Here is a 21,717-nt window from a genome sequence, read left to right as displayed (position 1 = left end):
ACTGGGGACCGGGGGAGGTATTGAAGATCATTACAGTTAAATTTTGACAAATTATTTACTTGTAGTATTTTAGAAAAGGGGTCCTTCGCAAAAGGTTCCTCATATTTGGGGTCCTTGGCATGAAAAACACCTGCCTTATTGGATCCATTCTTTTGCAGAAACCTTACTTCATAGATGCAAAAAAACACATAAAAGATAATGTGCACATCGTGTAATGGTCTCACAGAAGTAGTGCCAAAAAACAAATCTCTTTGCTGGTCTCTCTGCAGGAGCTTCTCATAAAACAAGAAAATGCTGAGTGAACATCTTCTAAACTTCAGAAGACTATATAGTTACAGAGAAGAACAGAATTTGTTCACTGCCACAACTGTGATGAACTGCTGACAGTAATGGCCAATTCCATCACGTCTGGGGGCCGCCGATCTCTGAATAGGTGCCTACTGTACGGTTACGCGAGAGCTGAGTGAGTAACAGATTGTATGTGATCGCCCAAGTGTGCAACAGCTGAAATCGCATCACACAGCGCTCCAAACCACAGCTTGAGTTTAAAATCAGATCTTGTCACTGCTACCCAACACCACGCTTAGAATCTACTGCAGAAGACAGTCCGATGGCACCTCCGAACAACATTTGGTCAGTTGTATTTCTTTCCTGTAGCTCAGTGGTGAGAGCATTGCGTTAACAACGCAAGGTTGTGGGTTCGATCCCAGGGGATTGCAAGTACCTATGTAAAATGTATAGGATAAAGCAATGTAAGTCGCTTTGGATAAAAGCGTCTGCCAAATGCCTAAATGTAAATGTATTTGTGAATGAGATTATTTGCCGTCAAAGTGATTTCATTATGATTTTATCTTTACATACTTCACACTACATATTATTCAAGTCTACGTCATGCACTAGTCACCGCTGGAGATATCAAAGGATAACACTAGCAAATGTAAAATATTCCAAAGTTTGAATGAGGGTAACCACAATGCCAAGCGTGCTTTTATAAGTGCCCAGTTGGGCGCACAATACGACAAATGCTTGAGTGCCAAGCTGTTCAAACGTGACACTTATACACAAGAGCCCCAAATTCATAACTCATCGAGGAAGTCATTGTTGGATCCCGTATTTCTGCAGGAAAAACCTTTGAGCTCCTGAGAGATTATTATGAAGAAGGAATCCAAACACAACAGCAGACATAATGGAAAGCCCACACACAGACCGTAGCCCAAGCCAGCTGGAGCTAAATTGACTGATTTAATGTTCTGTGCAGAAACACAACCACGCTCGACACCAAATCTTAAAGTCAGAAATAAACTCAACTAAATGCTATTGTGCTCATAAAAGACCTCTTGTCTTTAGATGCCTGAATGTGGAACAACGTGTGCGGATAGTTCAAAAGCCTTTTCAAGAATACTAAATATATAATAGTCACAATGATTTCGAAACGTGTTGTTTTTTCTGATGGGGGGCTTGACAGACAACAGACTGACCCAAATGCCTGATGTTGGACTGTCTGGGAATCTGACAGCACATGAACACTGAACAAACAGCTCCACCAAAGACACTTTGACATGAGATTATACAGACATACGCATTCTTGTGTAGGACTATTATTATATTTACTTTTAAGTCACAGAAATATGCACTAATCACATCAAAGGAATAGTGTCTTTGCCATATAATTGCCCATTATAAACTGTAACACGCACGCTCACGCGCACCCGCATGCATTTCCAAATCGTTGTGAACTTACAGCATCATTTTGTATCGTTGCAGAACGGCGTTACATCTCACAACACGCGACGATCCGTCCAGAAACGCATCTGAACGTTTCGTTTGTTTATATCCGCTTTAAATAAACTCCTCAAATGATCACAGACGTCATATTTTGACGCAAACGTTGCCTCTGTTACTCAGTGTCCTGTTATAAGCACAGCGCTGAATTTCTCCCGTCTGCAGTCTGGACTCACCCAGTCAGCGCCGTACGCGCGCACACACGCGAAGACAGACGCGCGTACCTACGCGAGAGCGCGCGCGTCTCCTGTTTATTTCGTCTCTTTTAAGGCATATAAAGAAAAATTGGGGGGTTTAGTATTTTTAAACGTTTGTGAGACAATCATCTTTTTTATTGTAGACGGTGTGCTTGTCTGTACTGGTGAGTTTTTTTACTTAACAATTGTTACCACATTTCTCTCCAAAACTGTACAGTTGGGCACAATGTAGAATATAACCTAATAATTAATAATAACGTAGGCTTAAATATATAGGGCTTATCAAACCATTAAACGTGGATGTCTGTAGGCATTATTATTTTATAAAAATAATATTTGTGTATTTATGAGCTAACTCACGAGCAAGTCTACACAGTTATGTGTTCATAAACGTCAATTTCAAGCAACAAAATAGCTTACCTTCACAAAATACGACTGTTTAAACAGATGGACACAACCATCGTCTTATTCGATAAACTTTATATTTAACATGCATTCATGTTTCTGACATGAGAATAAAACGGGAGAAAATCTTCAGACATAAATCTTCCCGCTGCTGGCTGCAGTACCGCAGACGAGGTTCTGGGGGCGCTGTTGATCTCACACAGATTTCTTTTGAGGCCGGAAAATAATTTCCCGTGCACTTTAAGCATCTGCTGGAAGACGCTGTCTGAACACACAATGGGCATGAGCAGCATAAACAAACGACGTCCATTGACATAACAGCTGTCTGTTTAAATCCACAGAGGTCAGCTCATATCGCCGTAACTGCATTCAGGGGTTTTAGCTTCTCAGTGCGTGATAAATCAGATTAAAGCCGTGCGCAGGAGGTTTTCCAGACAGACGTATGCCTAGATCAATGGCCTTATTCCGGTCGGCCTGCATTAACAGATGAGCTATGGGGGGTTTTAGCAGACGCCTTGAGTATGCAAACCTGAAGGATCGGGCTTAACACCTGTGTGTGAGACAGTGAACGTTGTCGAATGGTGAAAACTGTATCATCACAAGAGAGAGAGAAAGACAAAACAGCAGGTCTGTTCGTAATTATTAGGTTTGGCAGAAGTGTGGACGGCGCCATTTGTGTTCTTAAGCATAAATCTTAATCCATTTCTTAGATGTATTCTTAAAGCTAGAAACAGCTTGCCAATGGGGTGAAAGATATACAAGTTAAGATTAAAACAAATCCTGCTATTTAGCTTCTCAAATTCAACTTTGTTTTAAAGAGGCTTAGATATTTTCCCTTGGAAAAAAGTTCTCATACAGAGTGCAGTTCTTTAAACTTGGACTCGAACTGTATTATGTTACATTTTTACAGCTCCCAGCTACTGTTGAGTAATTCACTTATTTACTCATGAATCTTTGATTTTCTTTGCTTACCAAAGACCATTTTTATTCTCTATGGTGCTCTGTCTTTCCTGACCCTGTGTGTGGATGTGTGTATTAGTCTTTGTGACTCGGGGAACATGACGCAGACAGAACAAGAGCCCACTGCGGGGAAAACAATGACAATGGCATCTTCCAAATCCAATGATTTATTTCACACTTAACGCTGGAACGGCGTGACAAATTTGAATAGTTTGTAAGGCACCGAACGTAGTGACGAGGGCAGAAACATATTAGGCCTAATCTGACGTTTGAGCGACACTTGATAGGATCTACAAGGCTGGGGTGACACGAACTCCGTCTGCGCAAAGACACGCTTTCAGTTCCAGAATAATCGTCTGGTTCTTTCTTCATATCTGTATCTTCGCTTGCCGGGGCTAGAGAGGTCAAAATAACACACACGGAATACCAAACCGTGATGAAATTATTGTCAGAGTAGTCTTGCATTGATAGATCTATGACTGATATTTCCATTGTAACTTATTTTGGCTCCGTCTCACATAGCCAGACTTTTGTCTACCAGCATGAAGTCTGCTACACAACAGCTGCCCCCTTAAACAGAACGAAACCATCTGAGGGCAGATTTATGTAAAATAACTGGTACTGTAATAAAAGACCGGCTAATTCATTTAATGTATTGCGGTTTGCCGTTTTCAAGACATGAGAAAAACGACTCGGCTCACTTCAGCCGGCCCCAGCACATAATCCTCTACGTTGAGATATTTCTCTCCGTTTCAGTGATGGCATTTCCCAGCCCCGGGCTGCAGTGCAGACACAGCAATAGCTACTTTAAAAGATGTTTCCAACACCGATCTACTCTGGAACAACAAAATCTCATTCTCTTGTTCTCCTCCATGTCCTATATTCTCTTGCTATGTTGGTAACAATCGAATCTATCTAGCCAATCTCTCACGGAGTCAAGGGCGGTCAGGATTACCTGCGTCTAATTTTATGATCGCAGTTTCAAGAAAACTGGAACCTGGTCACGTGGCCCGGCGCAGAATGAAAAACCCCTGAACCAGTTTTGTAGTGACCTGCTTTTCTCTGATTTTGAGGGCAACGGTGAGTCCAGAGGGCATAAATAAAGAGGCTTTGTTTCGAGTGAAACCACCTAAACTCCTGCAATGACTGAAGCTATCTGTGTAAAAGAGGATTTATATTCAGATTTTTGAAAATCATACTAAAAACACTGAAATATGAGCAAAAAAAACCAAAGTGTGTCTGTAAACTCAACACACAAACCTTGTAACCTTTGACTGAAGTTGTGTCGTCAATTTGTCATCATTACCCACTAGCGGTCCACACACACATTTTATATTTCAATTCTCTCCCCAAAGTCAGATTTAATACGATATGAAACCCATTTTCACCTAGATTATATGACGAAGGCATTCAAATCTCACAATAGTGAAAGCCAGCAGAAATGAAACCTCACAATGAAACTCTACAGTCTTTGAACTATATTCAGACTTCACAAAAAAGAAACTCCACAGAATTCAAATCACACAAAAATGAAATGCTATAATACTAAAACCACACAATACCAAAACATGTCAGAGTATTGAAAGTGAGCTTCAATTCAATTTTAAAACCGACAGCGCTGAAACTTTACAGTATTGATATCTCGCATGATTAAAATCTCTGAAATCTAAAAAAACAAATCTTTAGTATTGAAATCTTAAAACATTAAATCATTTCTGGTTTCAGTGTTAAAATGAAAACTGATCTTGCAGCATCTGTCTGGATGCCAATAATCTATTTTTACCCTTCGTCTCAATTACGACACTGTTTTACAGCGTTTCCCAGATGAACGTTCAAGTTGTGATCAATTATAAACCAAATTCATGAAAAATGATGGAAACAAAACATAGAGGGACGGGAATTTGGAAGAAGATCAGCTTCCAAATGCAAGTGTATATGTCTCTCAAAAACATTGGGAAGGATGGTGGCGAGAACGTGCTGGAAAACACTCATCATACCAACGTCTCCACTTCTCTTAAAAGACATTATAATACAGTGTGCAGAAATGAGACGCAGAAGAAAACATCTGCTGCTTCTCAGGGATCACTGTGATAGAGCAAACTACATTGGTAAAACGGTGGCGTGGAAATAAATAAAAAAATCCATAACAGAGTGTTTTACATGGAGCAGAAGAACAAGCTGCAGGTCAGGAGAGAAAACACAGGAAAACAGTTCGAAGGGATTCCGCGTCCATTTGATCGATCTCCTTTACGTAGATCCCCCGTTCCATCCCTATAGACAAACAGAGTCCAAAGACAATTTAATTAACAGGCAGGTGGCAGCGGGGGAGATAATCCTGCAGAGTTTGATGTAATTCAGAGATGATTAAAAAGCCATTGCAGCATCTCCCAAATGTAATGACGGCCTCGCTTTGACCACACAGAGGGTGGGAATCACAGATTTACCCGACGGCGCCTCCCGCGGATGCTCTAATCAGCTGTGCTCATCTGAAAGTACTGCCTGTCTGAAATTTCCATAAGAAAGGTGTTGAGATTCCCTCGTGACCTGAAAAGGTTTCTGGGAATTTTGTTCAGAGATATTTTAGGCAAATGAAATCATATCGGGATTGCCTGAATAATGTTTGGTGTCACAGTTAGGTCTTTATGACAAGCAACGTCTCACGAATGTATTTTTAGGCCTGAGTATAAACAAAACTAGATTATTCCAATCAGTCGCACGCTGGTTTGGATCTATCCAAGATTTATAAACAGCAGGAGAAATTAAAAACCTACATACTACGAAGCTGTCGTCTATTTATCATTGTTGAATTACAGCCAATGGTGACGTGTAACCACAAACCCAACAATGTCATTCCACATCAGCCAAAATGAAAGTACAACATAATCCATTTAAAGATTCAATATGTAACTTTTTTTGTTAGGAATAAACAGAAATACATTTTTGAGCAAGAACATAAAAAAAATTGTGTTCAAAATTCCTCAACTGTAAGCTTTTAATACTAATTTATAATTTCAACTGTTGGGTACGATTTCACGGTAAATTGAAATTGACGCAACTCACGTATAGATACAGTAATACTTTATGTAAAGTAACCTCCCACTTGATTCAAACAGAGATGGCGATAAAGACTGACCAACTATGACATCATTGTGACACCTATAGTATTTGTTGCTTTGCGTGAGGCGTGAAGCAGGCGTATATCACAAAAAAAAAAACTCAAATGCAAATGAAATGCTATTTCTGGTACACTAAATTAAAGGTAGACCAAATGGGGATGTTTATTCTCATTTCTTTTCAGACTTTTCTCTTGAACAAAAAAACATAGCCCAGTAGTCTAACACAGGGGTTTTCAAATGTTTTGATGCCAAGGACGCCAAATAAGATGCATCTTATGTGTGAGAGGCCCTTTCTTAAAAACATATCCATCTATAATAATAAAGACAATAAAGTCTTCCAAACTTTTCCAACTTTCCAAACTTAAAATGTTGCCAACACTTGTTGGATGTTTACAACCCTGAAGAGATGTTTTCAATTTAAATGTACTTGGACTGAAGCGAAAAAAGGAAGGATATGGAAAAAAACTCACTAGAAAGATACACATATAAACAATTATTGTAACCATGCATGTTGCAAAAAGCAGATCACAATGTTCATAATGTTTTGCCAGTTTTTCTTTATCTCTTTCCCTGAAATTTTCTGGGGACCCCTTGCAAGCTTCTGGAGCCCCCCATCAGTTTGGAAATAAGTTTGATTAAAAACACATCTCTTCAAGTATTTTTTTTTTTTTTTTTTTTTTAAATGGTATTTTTGATATGAACTCAATAAACCCTTTTTCATTAAAAACTTTCCAAGGTCTCGTCTTGACGATTCACATGAATGGCTTTATATTTGTCCTGTACGTCAATAGTTATCAGATTATTTCACTTTTTTAGGAGAAACATCTGAGCCCAAATTACAGGTAACACTTTGCAATAAGGTTGTGTATGTTAACAATATAAACCAACAATGATCAATACTTCAACAGCATTAAATAATCTTGGTTTTTAGAATAAAACTGAAACATTTAAAAGCAAAAAGTAACATTAACTATTGTCCGCATCTTAGTGTTTGTTATTCTTAAACAAAACTCAATTCTACTTCAGCTTTCTGCACAATTATTGGCCTGGGATTAGTTCTCTAAGAGGTCTGTTCACTGGTTTCCAGGCTCACATTACACCCTCCAGACTCGCACACATGGGCCATAATCTCCAAACCCTTTCCATCCCTCTCACTGCTGGCTTAAAATTTCCTTCCCAACAGCCCCCTCAGCGCCCGAGAAAACGTCTTCACATCGCCGCCTCTCCGAGGAGAAAGACTGACCTTGGCGAGTCCCCCGCTCTTAAACGCAGATTACAGCAAATCTTTCTCCAACACACACGCTCGCAGAAATCCATTTTTACACTTCTGATGGTTTTATATCTCACCAGAAGCCATTCAACAGAACAGGCCACTCAGATTACAGTCAAATTTACTGTGAGCGGGTATAAACAGTATTTTTTATCTCATTAAACATGCATGGATTCATGAACATGAATATTCAGACATTTGTATGAATATTCACAAAGTTTCGCTCAGATTCTCAACCTTTACACTTTTCAGTCACACAAAGACACGCACTAAACACATACACGAACCGAGTCAAGCAGCGTGTCTGGAGTTTTTATAACAATTACAATCAAAAACAAAGATCCACAGTGTTTCCCAGCATGCATCAGCACCATTTGGCTCATGTGGTTGAAATTATGCTCTTCATTAAAGCTGTTCATCTTATTTTGCTGTAAATGAGAGTCAACGAAAGAATGAATCGCATATCAAAACCACTGAACATGAACTAGGAACCATTAGCTTGTAGTCAGGACTAGTCAGTCTTGTATTTCATCTTGAGAGACAACAATTACAATTCTGTCATCATTTCCTCACCCTCAAGTTGTTCTGAATGCATAAATGTATTTGTTCTGAAGAACACAGAGGAAGATCTTTTGAAAGAATGCTTGTGATCAAACAGTTCTTGGCCACCATTGGCTAGGAAAAATTGCTTTATACATTTCTTTGTTATGCTGAACACAAAAGAAGATATTTTGAAGAATGTATAAAGCAAACAGTTCTGGGGCACTGTTGACTACCATTGTTTTTTTCTCCTATTGTAGTATGCTTTTAGTTTTGTAAGCTATTTGACTTGCCGTGTTTCCTATTAATTTAAGTTGCACGAAACTAAATTGTTTTGATGCGTTCTCAACATTGTTATTGATGTAATTGTGCAAAATGTCACAAATTATTTCCTGGCAGTGACTGCTAACTCTCTTCAATGAGTGTATGAACACTAGTTAGAGTATTGGAATATCAGATCATTACATCTAAGTTAAAATATCTGGAGGTGAAATAGATCCTAACCATGTTAAATTGTCACAATAGTGGCGTGAAAGAAAAACGAACCCCTTGTGGTGTGAATATAAAGTCTAAATATAATAAGTCAAAAAGTGTCATAATCTCTGCAAATGTTTAGAGTTTACTCTAATAGAGTTTAATTATTACTAGTCATTTTGCATTGCATGGACCAAAATCACTTAGAGAAGGCTGAGAAGGAATTTATTCACAGTCCCTCTTTAACCATCTGCTTTTATCTTGTGATTTGTTAAAGAAGAAGATATTGACTTGAAGAGAAACTATCGCACCTGCTTTGACACGATTTTACTTGCGGCCATGTGAAGGAGAATTACGGGAGATGCGTATGAGTCCAAACTATAAGACATATATAAGATTAAGCCAATATCTACAATCTGCCAAATGCGGACGACCGAAAATGGAAAACATCCACCAAAAAACGCCCCAATCGCCTCGTGTCCTTTCAGAGGGAAATTGAGCCGCTGTGTTTTTCCGTTTTTGTGAGAGATTCACACATGCAGAATCTACTGTGTCATTTGTCTTCAGTCATGCGAAATACAGTCCGTCAATTTTACTGCGGGCTGGTTTTCTCTCCACACAACCTCGATAAATGATGGAGAACAGAAGCCAGAGAAAGAGCGTGAGAGGAGGGGCGAGTGAGAAAGAGAGAGAGGGCTGTTGCCATACAGATACAGCTTTCAAATCAAGTTTATGGGTCGGAATTCATAGGACGTCATTTGTAATGACCAACCACAATAATACAAAACTCATTTACCGTGTTATTCTGGATGGTTCTTTTACCTTATGGTGTGCCGGGTACAGAGGGGCTAAAACAGCACGGCATAAATGCAAACTTTTTCGACTACCAATTACATGACAAGAGTCAATACAGCGTGTCAGATCTAAAAGTCCATCAAGTGAAGCTGTGGGATTGAATCTAGTCTTGCGTAGCCGAGGTTTGAACCATTAGGATTGAGTTTGGTGAAGAACATCTAACAAGATTTTATGACACTTTTTTAAAATCAAATAAGCATATTGCAATTAAATAACTTTTAGACAACATCGCAAATGTTTAAATATATTATAGTAGATGCTTTGCCAAATGATTTTTCTCTTAAAGGGACAGTTAACCCAAAAATCAACATTCTTCGATTATTTTCATGTCATTTCACACCAGTATGACAGTATGAAGAAGATATTTTGAAGAATGTCTTTAACCAGACAACATCGGACCACATTGACTTCCATTGACACAAACCACTGAGACATTTCTCAAAATATCTTCTCTTGTGTTCTGCAGTCATACTATACAGGTTTGACATGAGGGTATAAATAAATTTGGTATAAATATACAACATTTTTATATTTGGGTGAACTATACCGTAAATGTTTTAAAAGATTTGAAACCATAAAGCCTCTAACAAATCAAGAAATTGTACTGTAATTATGTCTTTAAAAAATCTATTTAAAAAGTCTCTCTAGCCAAGCAAAAAACTCAAAAAAAGCATTTGAGAAACCTCTTGCTCCTTGTGTGCGACACACACCAATCGGTCTGTGATTGTGTCGTAGGCGGCTGTGGACGTGACGTCTGAGGCCAAAACTAAACTAGACGGAGCGCCAGTGGGTGTGTTAAATATTGGCTTGGCTCGTAGGTGTGGACGTGTCTTATGACCCTCCGAGATTGTGATGGGTCCCTGTAAATCCCTAAAGACGATGCACTCCAAACGTCAACTTCGCTCATCTGCCGTCGACCCGCCACAACTCTTTTATTCTGAAATCAACTCTATTTCCTATCTGGCAGATCAGCTTTAATATGATTTAAAGTGTAGCTGCGGGAAACGGCAGTGTGGTGAGAAAAAATCCCCGCCGGCACTTACATAACATCACAGAAACACAAATCATCTGGTGTGTAGGAGAGGCTGAGTTCTACTCACGGGCAGTAAATGCTTCTCGGCTCTTTTAGGATGGAGGCGGGTTCACAGGGAGTCGTGCTGTTGACTCCTCCCCTTCTGGTTCCACATTCCCGACTTGATATCTCCTCCGTGCGCGATCCCAGAGCGGAAAAAACACCTACATCAAGAGAAACAAAACAGGAGAGACTGTTCATCAAGAACTATACAATAAAAACATTGTATATTTGATGGCAGTTTAATTTGAGTACCAACTTAGATGTTTCTCTTAAAAACCGTCTGGGAAAAATAAAAAAATGAGAGATTTGTGGAAACCTAAAATAATCTGGATTTGGGTAAATTTGATGAGAAACATTTGAGTTTATACTGAGATCAACAATATTGACTTTTGATTGCAGATTAGACAAATCTGAGCTCAGTTTGAGACTTTATTAAGATCTCTTCTGAAAGAGACATTCGTGAGGTTTTTGGGTCTTTTCCCGCAAAAATATTTGAGACGCAGGAGACTTCAGCAAAATTTTCCTTTTTTCCATCCCATTTCATCTAATTGATGTCTAAGAGAAATATTTGAGATATTAAAAAGATCTGTGATCTTTCTTTTTTATTAGTATTTATCATGCATATTTAAAAACGATAGCTCAAATGTGGCTAGCAAAGGTTTCCAGTTGCTTTTCTAAGCTATTAGCTAGATATTAGATATGGGAGGTGAATCATATCCGGGGACAAAAATCTCAGAGACCCGAGGGTGGGCTTTAACGTAGGTTAGTATGCAACCACCCAGAACAAGCTGCATAGCAACACCACCTGTAATACATTTGCATGTAAAAATCTAGTTGAATTCTTTTACTTTTGTGAACCTTTCACTGGGTCTGATTGGCTCTATTGACAGCGTCTTTTTGTCTCCTTTCGGCCACACAGTTGGAGTTTCCGATTGGTTGGGAGGTGCGACTGCAGGAATTCATTCAAAACCCGCACACACGCTGAGAGACCATCTTGCCCACCCTTCATTTTCAGAGTGAATCTCCCGCTGCGGCCTTATCACCACCTAAATCCCGCAGGCACACGTAATCAAAACGCTTCATGTATTACAGCACCGGGATTTGGGATATTTTTAATAGTTGCAGATTTCATATAACTAGATTTGTTTTTTCTTAATGTTTGGTGACTCACATTCATAAGAGAAAATGGAAAAATTCTGTTGCCTGCAATCTATCAAAAGTTACACGTTACGCCTATACTATTCACCTACAAGATCATTTTCTGTATCAGAGCTTTCAAACCACGTTCTGCTTATGAATAATGTGTCCATGGATGATTTTATTAAAATACGTTTATATCTTTATGCGATAAAGTTTGTGTTATATAGTGTTTGACTGTTCGAATCACATTTTCAGTTCATCTAAAATGGTCCTGTGGTGTAACAAATTAAAATTTAAAGGAACAAAATGTAGTCTCTTGATGTGAGGTCATAAAAACTGCATGGCCAAGTTTTAAAGGAAAGAGAGCACACCACACTGCGGGACAGCTCGACTTATTGTTATTAAAGTAAAATATTGCAAGTCAACTACCTAAATACAAACTTGAGGTTTTTGTAATATCAAAAAATCTGCAGTGTCCTCATTTGCATGAAATCTCATATAGAAGTGTTCACCAAGGAAAACGTTATTGGAAAATCTCTCTTATACTTGAACACTAAGTTTAATTTATTCAAAAACACTTGCCAAAACCGAATTTAATGAAAAGAGCTCATTCTGCTTTAAACCACAGAACTACGCCAATAAGCCAAATCCAACCAAGCCGTGAATGGATTGTAACCAAATGCTGAGTAGGAAAAGAGCACCAAACCTTTCAGAAATGCACAAACAAATTCAGAAATGCCGAAACAAAGGGAGTGAGCCTTCAACATTTCTGTCCTCTGCTGTGATTGGTTAACCTTCATGTACAGTTCACCCTGTTAGGTGCCATGTTTCTGATGCTGAGAAGATGCTGATATGACCTTATAGCTGTGATGTGTAAAAGCCGTCATCATTTCTAAATTCCTTCCTTTTTAGCTTAACTTCCATTAATGAAACAGGATGACTGATCTACTCTTCTATTTCAACACAAGTACCTTTAAAAATGTTTCGAATAGAGGGTTCTGATTCTAAATATATTTTGTTCTTAATTTCCCCAACGCAGTTATGAACTATGACCCAAAGCAAGATCAAAGCTGCAATTACCGACTCATAAATTTTCTTGTTTGCTTAGTTGAAAAGTCGAGTGGCGCGCTAAGAGCCAGACCATGATCTCTGGATATTGGAAAAGCAATCAAACGGAAGCCTAATTAATGAGCTTTTGAGTTATTGCTCGACTTGACAAGAATCCTCATGGGAAAGGAGTTTAATCTAATGACTTATAGACAAGGAAGATCTCATAGCAGTACACAACCAACACTGCTTTCTGATCAGCCCACTGAAATGATTAAACGCAGGATATTAGATGATAACTAGAAAGGAATTATCAAAATTATTATAAAATCACATTGATATTTATAAAGTTCTCTGAATCCCTTGAAGGACAAATCTAATATATTGCAAGCATCCCACCCATGGCCAGAACTCTTTCCTCCTAATCTAAACCCAAAACATCCTCACTGATCAATGTGACCCAATCTCCTTTAATTACTAAACGGCCCTACAAGCATTTCGATGGCCCGACTGTATCTCGTCTCACGCAGGGGGAGTGATTACAGCCCGCTGAGTGTCACTCAAGGCCCCTGGATCCCGGTGACAAAATTGAGAGGTACACCGCAATATTTCGCCTTTCCCCCGCAAATGAGAACCTTTTAAAATACAGCAGAGAATTTAATTCCCCATCATTCCATTTAATGGCTTTTGGCATTTTGCGGTAGGGCACATATGAGAATTGCCCCATTCTTCTTTCGCAGTTTCGGCCATCTATCAGTCCAGGCGTAATTATTCCCTTGGCTCCAGGAAGCTGACAGGCCTATTGCCGGCTCACACTCTGCGTACAATAGAGTTTAATCCTGCCAGCGAGCTGTGTGGCGAGGCAGAGCTCTGTGCCAGGCGCAAGTGAATGGGGTGGGATGGTGGGCGGGGCATTGAACTGTGGATGGTGAAATGATGGGGATAGAGACAAGTGGTAAGGTCTGTCAGATCTGTCTGTCTGTCTATCTATACTGTATATGCACGCACACATATACTGTATTTGTAAAGGGGTCACATGTTGTGGACGGACCACCATAATGTGGTAATAGTGTTATTTAAACACGTTATTGCCTTCAAAAAAAATGTAGTGAAAACGTGACGCACAGAAGTGTTTCGAAAGGGAGGGGTGGAGTGAGCCATTGCTTGCAATTCACAACCTCACCCCTAGATGCCACTAAATCCCATACACGGGACCTTTAATATTTTGCGATACATTTCGACAAATGACAATTGGTTTTGATTCAATCATCATTAACAATGCTTTATGATATATGCACTAAATATTAAAACATATGGAGAAAACTGTTACACTCGGATCCAAATCCCACCACAGACCACCTGGAAGAACAACATCGCATCAACCAGTCAAACCCGACTCTTACGTCGAACAGACCTGAACACTCCAGTGAGAAATGTCCCTTGAAGTGCACGCACAAATACACTGTATATGTATAGGGGTCACATGATTCAGCTGTCAGGCTGTGTGGGCGGGGCAAACATACAGCCGGAGTGAAATCATTGAACTTTCAATAATGTGGGCGGCCTGTGGCATTTAGCACAACAAAATTATTAGGGCTTTATGTGATGCACCCTTACGTGAGAACACAGTAACCATCAGCGTTTTAGTATAATTGAAACTTTTATTTATGAAAACAATATTAGTTTGGGGGGGAACCAAACAAAGCGGAACCAAAGAGTAGGTATCGTTACACCACGTTACCTAGATGACGGACGCCTTCCTCTTCTCTCAGACAGAGATTCGGAGACGAAGATGGCGGTTCGCTTTTTCACTCACTAATTCTGTGATTCTGTTTTCCAGGTTAGTATTCTGTAAAAATTGTAAGGTTGAGTTTCCTCCTGAAGTGGATGTCGCGTATTGAAACTGTGATGAGTTGGTGATGGAACTTTTGACGTGTGAAGTTGAGTTAAAAAGCCACGTTAGGCTATAATCGCGGGAAGCACATTTTGTCAACAATTACGCTAGCGGCCGAATAAGAGGCGTGTATATGGTGACCGTATGTGTGAATCTGTGTGCTGGTGTCCTCTCACTCTAATAACGATTTGTTTCGGGTTTTTAAGGTATCCTGACAGACTATATATGCCACTTCATGTTAAGATAAGATGTTAATGGGGGTATGTTGTTTAAAACTAAAAGGGGAGTTATTTCCTAATGTTATACGGAAGCAGTTTGGTGACTGTCCTGGGTTTAAAAAAAGGTATAGTAAGTTAAACAGTTTTCCCTACGTGTATGGTGATTCATGTGTTGACTTTAAAGTCATTATTGTAATTCATTTACAGCCAAAGAGGGTTTATGATTCATGATTACATTAGTATGATGGTGGATTCCTGAGGTAAAAAAAAGAAAAGAAAACAAATATATCTAAGTATAAGACATGATTTATCCTTTTGATATTATTGCACTTTAACAAAAGAGTGATGTTGATTTTTGTAAAGACACAATTATTTTCTGTGAATGTGAGTATGAAAGATGTTGCTCACTGATCTGTGGAGAGTATAGAAAACCTGTAATGTTTAAATTGAAATTAACAAATGTATACTGAAACATGATTACACTTGGGAAATGTTTTATTGTTTTGTAAAATTGAAATTTGTAATAAAGAGACAGAGATTCGGAGACGAAGATGGCGGTTCGCTTTTTCACTCACTAATTCTGTGATTCTGTTTTCCAGAGCTGAGAGAAGTGAACCCCAAGCTATAAAAGAAATCATTTGTTACTCCAGTTACACATTTGAAACTCGTAACAAACTGTGGGGGCTCGTCCGGGATCTCTCCTCATCACAACAATAGGAGGAGCAGATCCAGAGATAATTGAACCACACGACCAAGGTGACAAGACGCTGCTGCAGGCCAGGGGTTATCCCGTGGGCGTCCGAGGAGGGAGACCAAAGAGAAAAGGGATCTCCACCTTGCTTAGGAGCCGCACTGCTGATCCTGAGGCCGGCGCACGCTACTTACCAGAGGAGCTCACCTGTGATCGGGAGGTCGACACGCACACACACATACACACCTCTTACTAAGTCCCTTCACCACTGATTGACTGAGTTCACAAACCACAAGGGAATATCAGGACTACACACTATGTCAGCAACTCGTAAAGAATTAGTATGGAGCATCAAGAAACAACTATTCAGACTTTCAAACAACGACATCTATCAGGTTGCAAAAGACATTGCAATCAATAGTCCACATGAAGAAGAGTTGAGTCCGAGTGATGAAGAGGGCTGTATGGACTATGTTATCTCCTACATGCAATCTGACTCCTTACTAGGACTTGAGGATGAGGGAATGGGTCAGTTGTTGGTTTTAAATGATTTGGTAGGTAAGGTAATTAATGCTGATGCTCCTGTTAAGTTTCCGGTGGGTGCATTTAATGATGGTAACATACAGGTCACACCTAGTCCCAGTCCATCCACTACAATCCCAACCTCTGCATCACAACTTCTTTCTCACTCTAACAACACAGTTAGTCTGACACAACCCCATCATAACACTCATACCAATACAACAACACAGACATTAGAAGAACTGAGACAAGTGTATGAAGAGCTGGGTGAGAAACTCAGACGAAGTGAATCTACGATGGCCCCATCACCCACAACTTACCCCCACCAGAGTGAGGCAGAGTTCCACTGTATGCCACAGATGATCTCAGAGAGACCAGTAATACTTAAGGACCTCTCCTACGTGCAGCGCAGGGACTTCAAAGTACATGGTGGTCAGGTTGGAGATCAGAACTCTGATTTAAACTACAACAATATCAGCAAACAAATCGACGAGGGAGTGAAGGAGGGCTTTGCAGAAGCAGAGGTGGTCAGAGGGGTGTTGAGGATCATCAAACCAGGGGCATTTAAGGATATGCTTGTGAACAAAGATTCTATCACGGTATCTGAACTCAAAGGCTTCCTCAGGTCTCACCTCGGAGAGAAAGCAACAACTGAGATGTTCCAGGAACTGATGTGTGCCAGGCAATTAGACCAAGAATCACCACAGCAATTTCTTTACCGTATGATTGGGCTCAAACAGAAAATCCTTTTTCAGACCCGACAGGCCAGTGCAGACATTGCATATGATCCCAAGACCATCCAGGAGGTGTTCCTCCATACCATCTATCAGGGGTTGGGGACAAAACAAGCTGACCTCCGGCAGAGACTGAGGCCTCTAATCTCGAACAGTCAAGTCACAGATGAGGAAATCCTTCGTCAAGTCATGAAAATAATAAGTGATGAAAATGAGCACCAGCGCAGACTGGGTCAACCCCCCCGACAAAAGTTAGCACAAGCACACAGCGCCAAGGTTGAGACGGGAGACCGTTACAACAATAACAAGTCGCGGGATACAGCACCAGATAATGAAAATCTCCAGACAATACAACAGCTCACTTCTCAGGTGGAGACCCTGACACACATGGTGGCTTCTTTGATCGAGCAGCGGACAGCAAATAATCGGATGTCTTACCCTCCTTCTCAGCCAACTCCCAGCAGACCTGTCCAACCACAGCTGGGACAACCTGCAGTCCAGGTGAGAGGAAGGACAGCTCGTTGCCCGAAATGTACTGAACAGAATGCACAGGAGTGTAACCATTGCTTTGTGTGTGGAGGGGCAGGACACAGAGCAGTGGGATGTCTTCAACAAGTCAGGGTGCAGGGAAACGGGGCTCGGTCTTTGTGGAGGGACGCCCAGAGACCGTTGAGCAGTTGCTGTCCCAAACAGTTACAAGTAACAAACAAATAACAAGACACCTCAAGCATAACAAACAAAAAAAAACACATGCACTGACCGACCAGAGTAACATCACTTGCAAGGCACTCCTAATTGGGAAGAAAAGTCTGCTGAAATGTTTGATTGGCGGATACCCAGTTACAGTCCTGTTTGATTCAGGCTCGCAGGTGAGCATAATTGACCAACAATGGACTGACACTCACATTCCTAATCACATATTGAGACCCCTTTCTGAGCTTTTAGAGGAAGAACTTGGCGTCTATGCAGTCACTGGCCATGCCGTCCCCTACAGCGGATGGGTTGAGCTCACTGTCAATCTCGCAGGGAATGAAGACCCCAATCTCACAATACAGGTCCCTTTCCTAGTCAGCCCGTTGCCACTGTCCCATCCCCTTCTAGGAGCCAATGTACTCCAGGAGATCATCAGAAGGAAAGAGTCCTCGGGCGATGCAGTGGCAACGGTTGTCAACCTTCTCCGCAGTGCATTTGGAATAGAGGAGGAACAGGTAGAGGTCATTGTAAATTCCATCCAGGTGCCTCCTAGTACATACTGTGATCCTGTTACTATAAGGGTGGGCCAAGACCATGTCATCATTCCCCCAGGCAGAACAGCTCATGTATGGTGTAGAGTGCCTCCAAACTTTGACGCCTCTAACCCCATTGTTCTATACGAACCAACAGAGGAAAGCGTTGTCTTAGGGCAGTTGAGTGTAGGAGAAGGCCTCTTGGAAATCAATAACACCCGACGGCCCTATGTGAAGGTGCCCATCTCTAATCACTCAAAGCATGAGGTCACCCTGACGGGTAGAACCTCTCTGGGAACCATACAACATGTTATCAAGGTCCTTGAGACTGATGCACCAGAGTCACATCAGGCTGATTCCACACCAAGAAAGATGACATCAGTCGAGGTTAAGGGAGTCGTTTCTTCCAGCACTTCTCCACCCGAATCCTGGCTTCCTCCTGTTGACATCAGTCACCTCAGCCCTGACCAACAACAGTCTGTAAAGGAAGTGCTCTATGAAGAAAGTGGAGCATTCGCCCGTGACAGCGACGACATAGGGTGCATCCCCTCCCTACAGATGGAGATCAGGACTAAGGATGACATCCCAGTGCAGAGGGCTTACGCGTCCATCCCAAAACCACTATACAGGGAGGTTAAGGAGTACATCCAGGAGCTGTTAGTTAAAGGGTGGATCGTGAAGTCCCAGTCGCCTTATTCAGCTCCTGTCATTTGTGTAAGGAAGAAAGATGGGTCCTTACGCCTGTGTGTTGACTACCGGCTCCTCAACAACAAAACTGTGCCAGACCGTCACCCTCTTCCCAGAATTCAGGACCTCACTGACTCTCTGGGAGGATATGCCTGGTTTTCGATCCTTGATCAGGGGAAAGCCTACCATCAAGGCTTTATCGCCGAAGGATCAAGGTACCTGACCGCATTCATAACTCCATGGGGGTTATATGAATGGGTCCGAATACCCTTCGGGCTATCGAACGCCCCAGCGGCTTTTCAAAGGAGCATGGAAGGTATGCTCGACACGCTGAGAGATGAATGCTGCATCCCTTACCTTGACGACGTGTTGTGCTTTTCCAGGTCATTTGATGAGCATGTAGAGGTGCTACGCAGAGTCTTGCAAGCCTTGCAACACCACGGGGTAAAGCTGAAGCCGGAGAAATGCGAACTCTTCCGCAAGGAGGTCCGGTATGTTGGTCGGTTGGTGTCAGCAGAAGGGGTAAAGATGGACCCCAAAGACCTTGAGGCAGTGCGGGCACTGAAAGACAAGATGCCACAGACAGTTGGGGACGTCAGGCAGTTGCTTGGGTTCTTGAGCTATTATCGAACATACGTGCAGGACTTCTCACGCATAGCCAAACCCCTATACGACCTGCTCCAGTCGAAGCCCAGCACCTCTCTAGCCAAACCGCCACGAGGAAAAACGAAATGCAGTCAACCGTCCTCCCGTACTCCAGTAGAATGGAATATACAGAACCAACAGATCCTTGAACAGCTCGTGGACCGGCTGACCAAACCCCCAGTGTTGGCGTATCCCGATTTCAACCGCCCCTTCACACTCCACACAGATGCCTCCCAAAAAGGTCTCGGTGCAGTTCTTTATCAGAACCAGGATGGGAAGTTGAGGGTGATTGGATACGGGTCACGCACGCTAACATCAGCGGAACAAAATTATCACCTACACAGCGGAAAGCTTGAATTTCTGGCGTTGAAGTGGGCGGTATGTGAGAAGTTCCGTGACTACTTATTCTACGCCCCGCATTTCACAGTCTTCACGGACAATAATCCCCTCACATACGTCCTGAGTACTGCCAAACTCAACGCAGTAGGTCACCGATGGGTGGGGCAGCTGGCTGACTTCCACTTCGACATCAAGTACCGGCCCGGCAAAACCAACATCGATGCTGACACTTTATCACGCTGCCCCCTGGACATCGACACCTTCATGGCTGGATGTTCGGAAGAGTTATCGGAGGAGGCAGTATGTGCTGTATGGGAAGGAAGCCGGAAAGGACAACAAGGAGATGTGGCCTGGGTGGCAGCCCTCAACTTAACATCCCACAGCCAACCTCAAGTTGAGCATCTGCCGGAAATCAGTCATGAAGAGCTTGTGAGGGAACAAAGAAAAGACCCCGCCATTGGGAAAGTTATGGGGTTGAAGGAAAACGACTCACCACTAACAGAGGATGATAAAGAGAAAATGGACACACACGCAAGGAGGCTGTCAAGAGAGTGGAGCAAATTATACATAGAGAATGACCTTCTCTACAGGAAGAGTGCAGGTCGACAACAACTGGTCCTGCCCGCCACCTACAAACGAAAAGTGCTCACCCAACTGCACAACAACATGTGTCACGTTGGCGTTGAAAAGGTTCTGAACCTAGCGAGGGAGCGATTCTACTGGCCTTTCATGAAGAAGGAGATAGAAGAGTATGTGACCAGGAAGTGCTCTTGCATTAAACAGAAAAAGCCAGCCACATATGAAAGAGCACCAATGGGAAGTATAACATCAAATTCGCCCCTTGAGTTGGTGTGCATCGATTTCCTTCACCTGGAAACCTGCAGAGGTGGATACGAGTATATCCTTGTAGTGGTTGATCACTTCACCAGATTCGCGCAAGCCTACCCCACGAAAAACAAGGCTGGTAAGACAGCTGCTGACAGGCTTTTCAATGATTTCATCCCCAGATTTGGATACCCGGCCAAACTACACCATGACCAGGGTCGAGAGTTTGAGAATGAGCTCTTCAGAACTCTCAGGCAATCAGCTGGTGTCGCCCACTCGAGAACCTCTCCGTATCACCCCCAGGGCAATCCTGCAGAGAGATTCAATCGCACGCTATTGCAAATGCTCCGCACCTTGGGAGAGAAAGAGAAAGAGAATTGGAAGGACCACCTGCCCCACGTACTCCAGGCATATAATTGTACGAGGCAAGAGGCCACAGGTTTCTCCCCGTATTATTTGTTGTATGGCCGAAATCCTCGCCTACCAGTGGACATCCTCTTTGGCCTCATAACAGACAAAGGAGCTGAAACTAATGGACCAAAAGGATATGCTGAGAAATGGGCAGGAAAAATGGTGGAGGCATACCGAATAGCAAACGCAAACAGTCGACAGTCCAGCTCCAAAGGGAAGACATACTACGATAAACGGAGCAGAGGTGTGGTTCTTCAGCCTGGGGACAGAGTACTTGTACGCAATCTCAGTGAATGAGGGGGGCCTGGAAAGCTTAGATCGTACTGGGAGCAGCTCATCTACATTGTGAGAGAACAGGTGGGAGATAATCCTGTCTACAAAGTAAGCCCGGAGGCGGGAGGCCGACCAGTTCGCACACTACACAGGAACCTCCTGATGCAAGTCAATGACTTACCTATAGAGCCTCTTCAGAACCCGACCACCAACACATCTGAGTCACAAAAGCGGAAGAAGAGAGCCTCAGACATCCCGAAACCGACACATGAGGCACCGGGCCCATATATAAGTGACTCTGAGGAAGAGGAAGGTGTGCCTCGTTACTGGTTGCGAATACCGAGGGAGAAACCAAGAACGGGAAGTTACTTACCTGTGCCGCATGTTACCC

At 42.0% G+C, this 21,717-nt stretch overlaps 1 protein-coding gene across 1 annotated transcript in view; it reads right to left on the bottom strand.

Annotated features, from left to right (window-relative positions):
* lingo1a (leucine rich repeat and Ig domain containing 1a) overlaps nucleotides 1–21,717 on the bottom strand; it is a 63,527-nt gene that overhangs the window by 18,346 nt on the left and 23,464 nt on the right. Inside the window, 1 exon segment of the mRNA XM_056739666.1 lies at nucleotides 10,700–10,835. The gene's annotated coding sequence lies outside the window, so the exon portion shown is untranslated.

The sequence above is a fragment of the Triplophysa dalaica genome, chromosome 24 (assembly GCF_015846415.1).
Source record: "Triplophysa dalaica isolate WHDGS20190420 chromosome 24, ASM1584641v1, whole genome shotgun sequence".
NCBI lineage: Eukaryota > Metazoa > Chordata > Actinopteri > Cypriniformes > Nemacheilidae > Triplophysa > Triplophysa dalaica.
The sequence above is the reverse complement of the archived record's forward strand: the minus strand, read 5'-3'. Positions and strand labels throughout refer to the sequence as shown.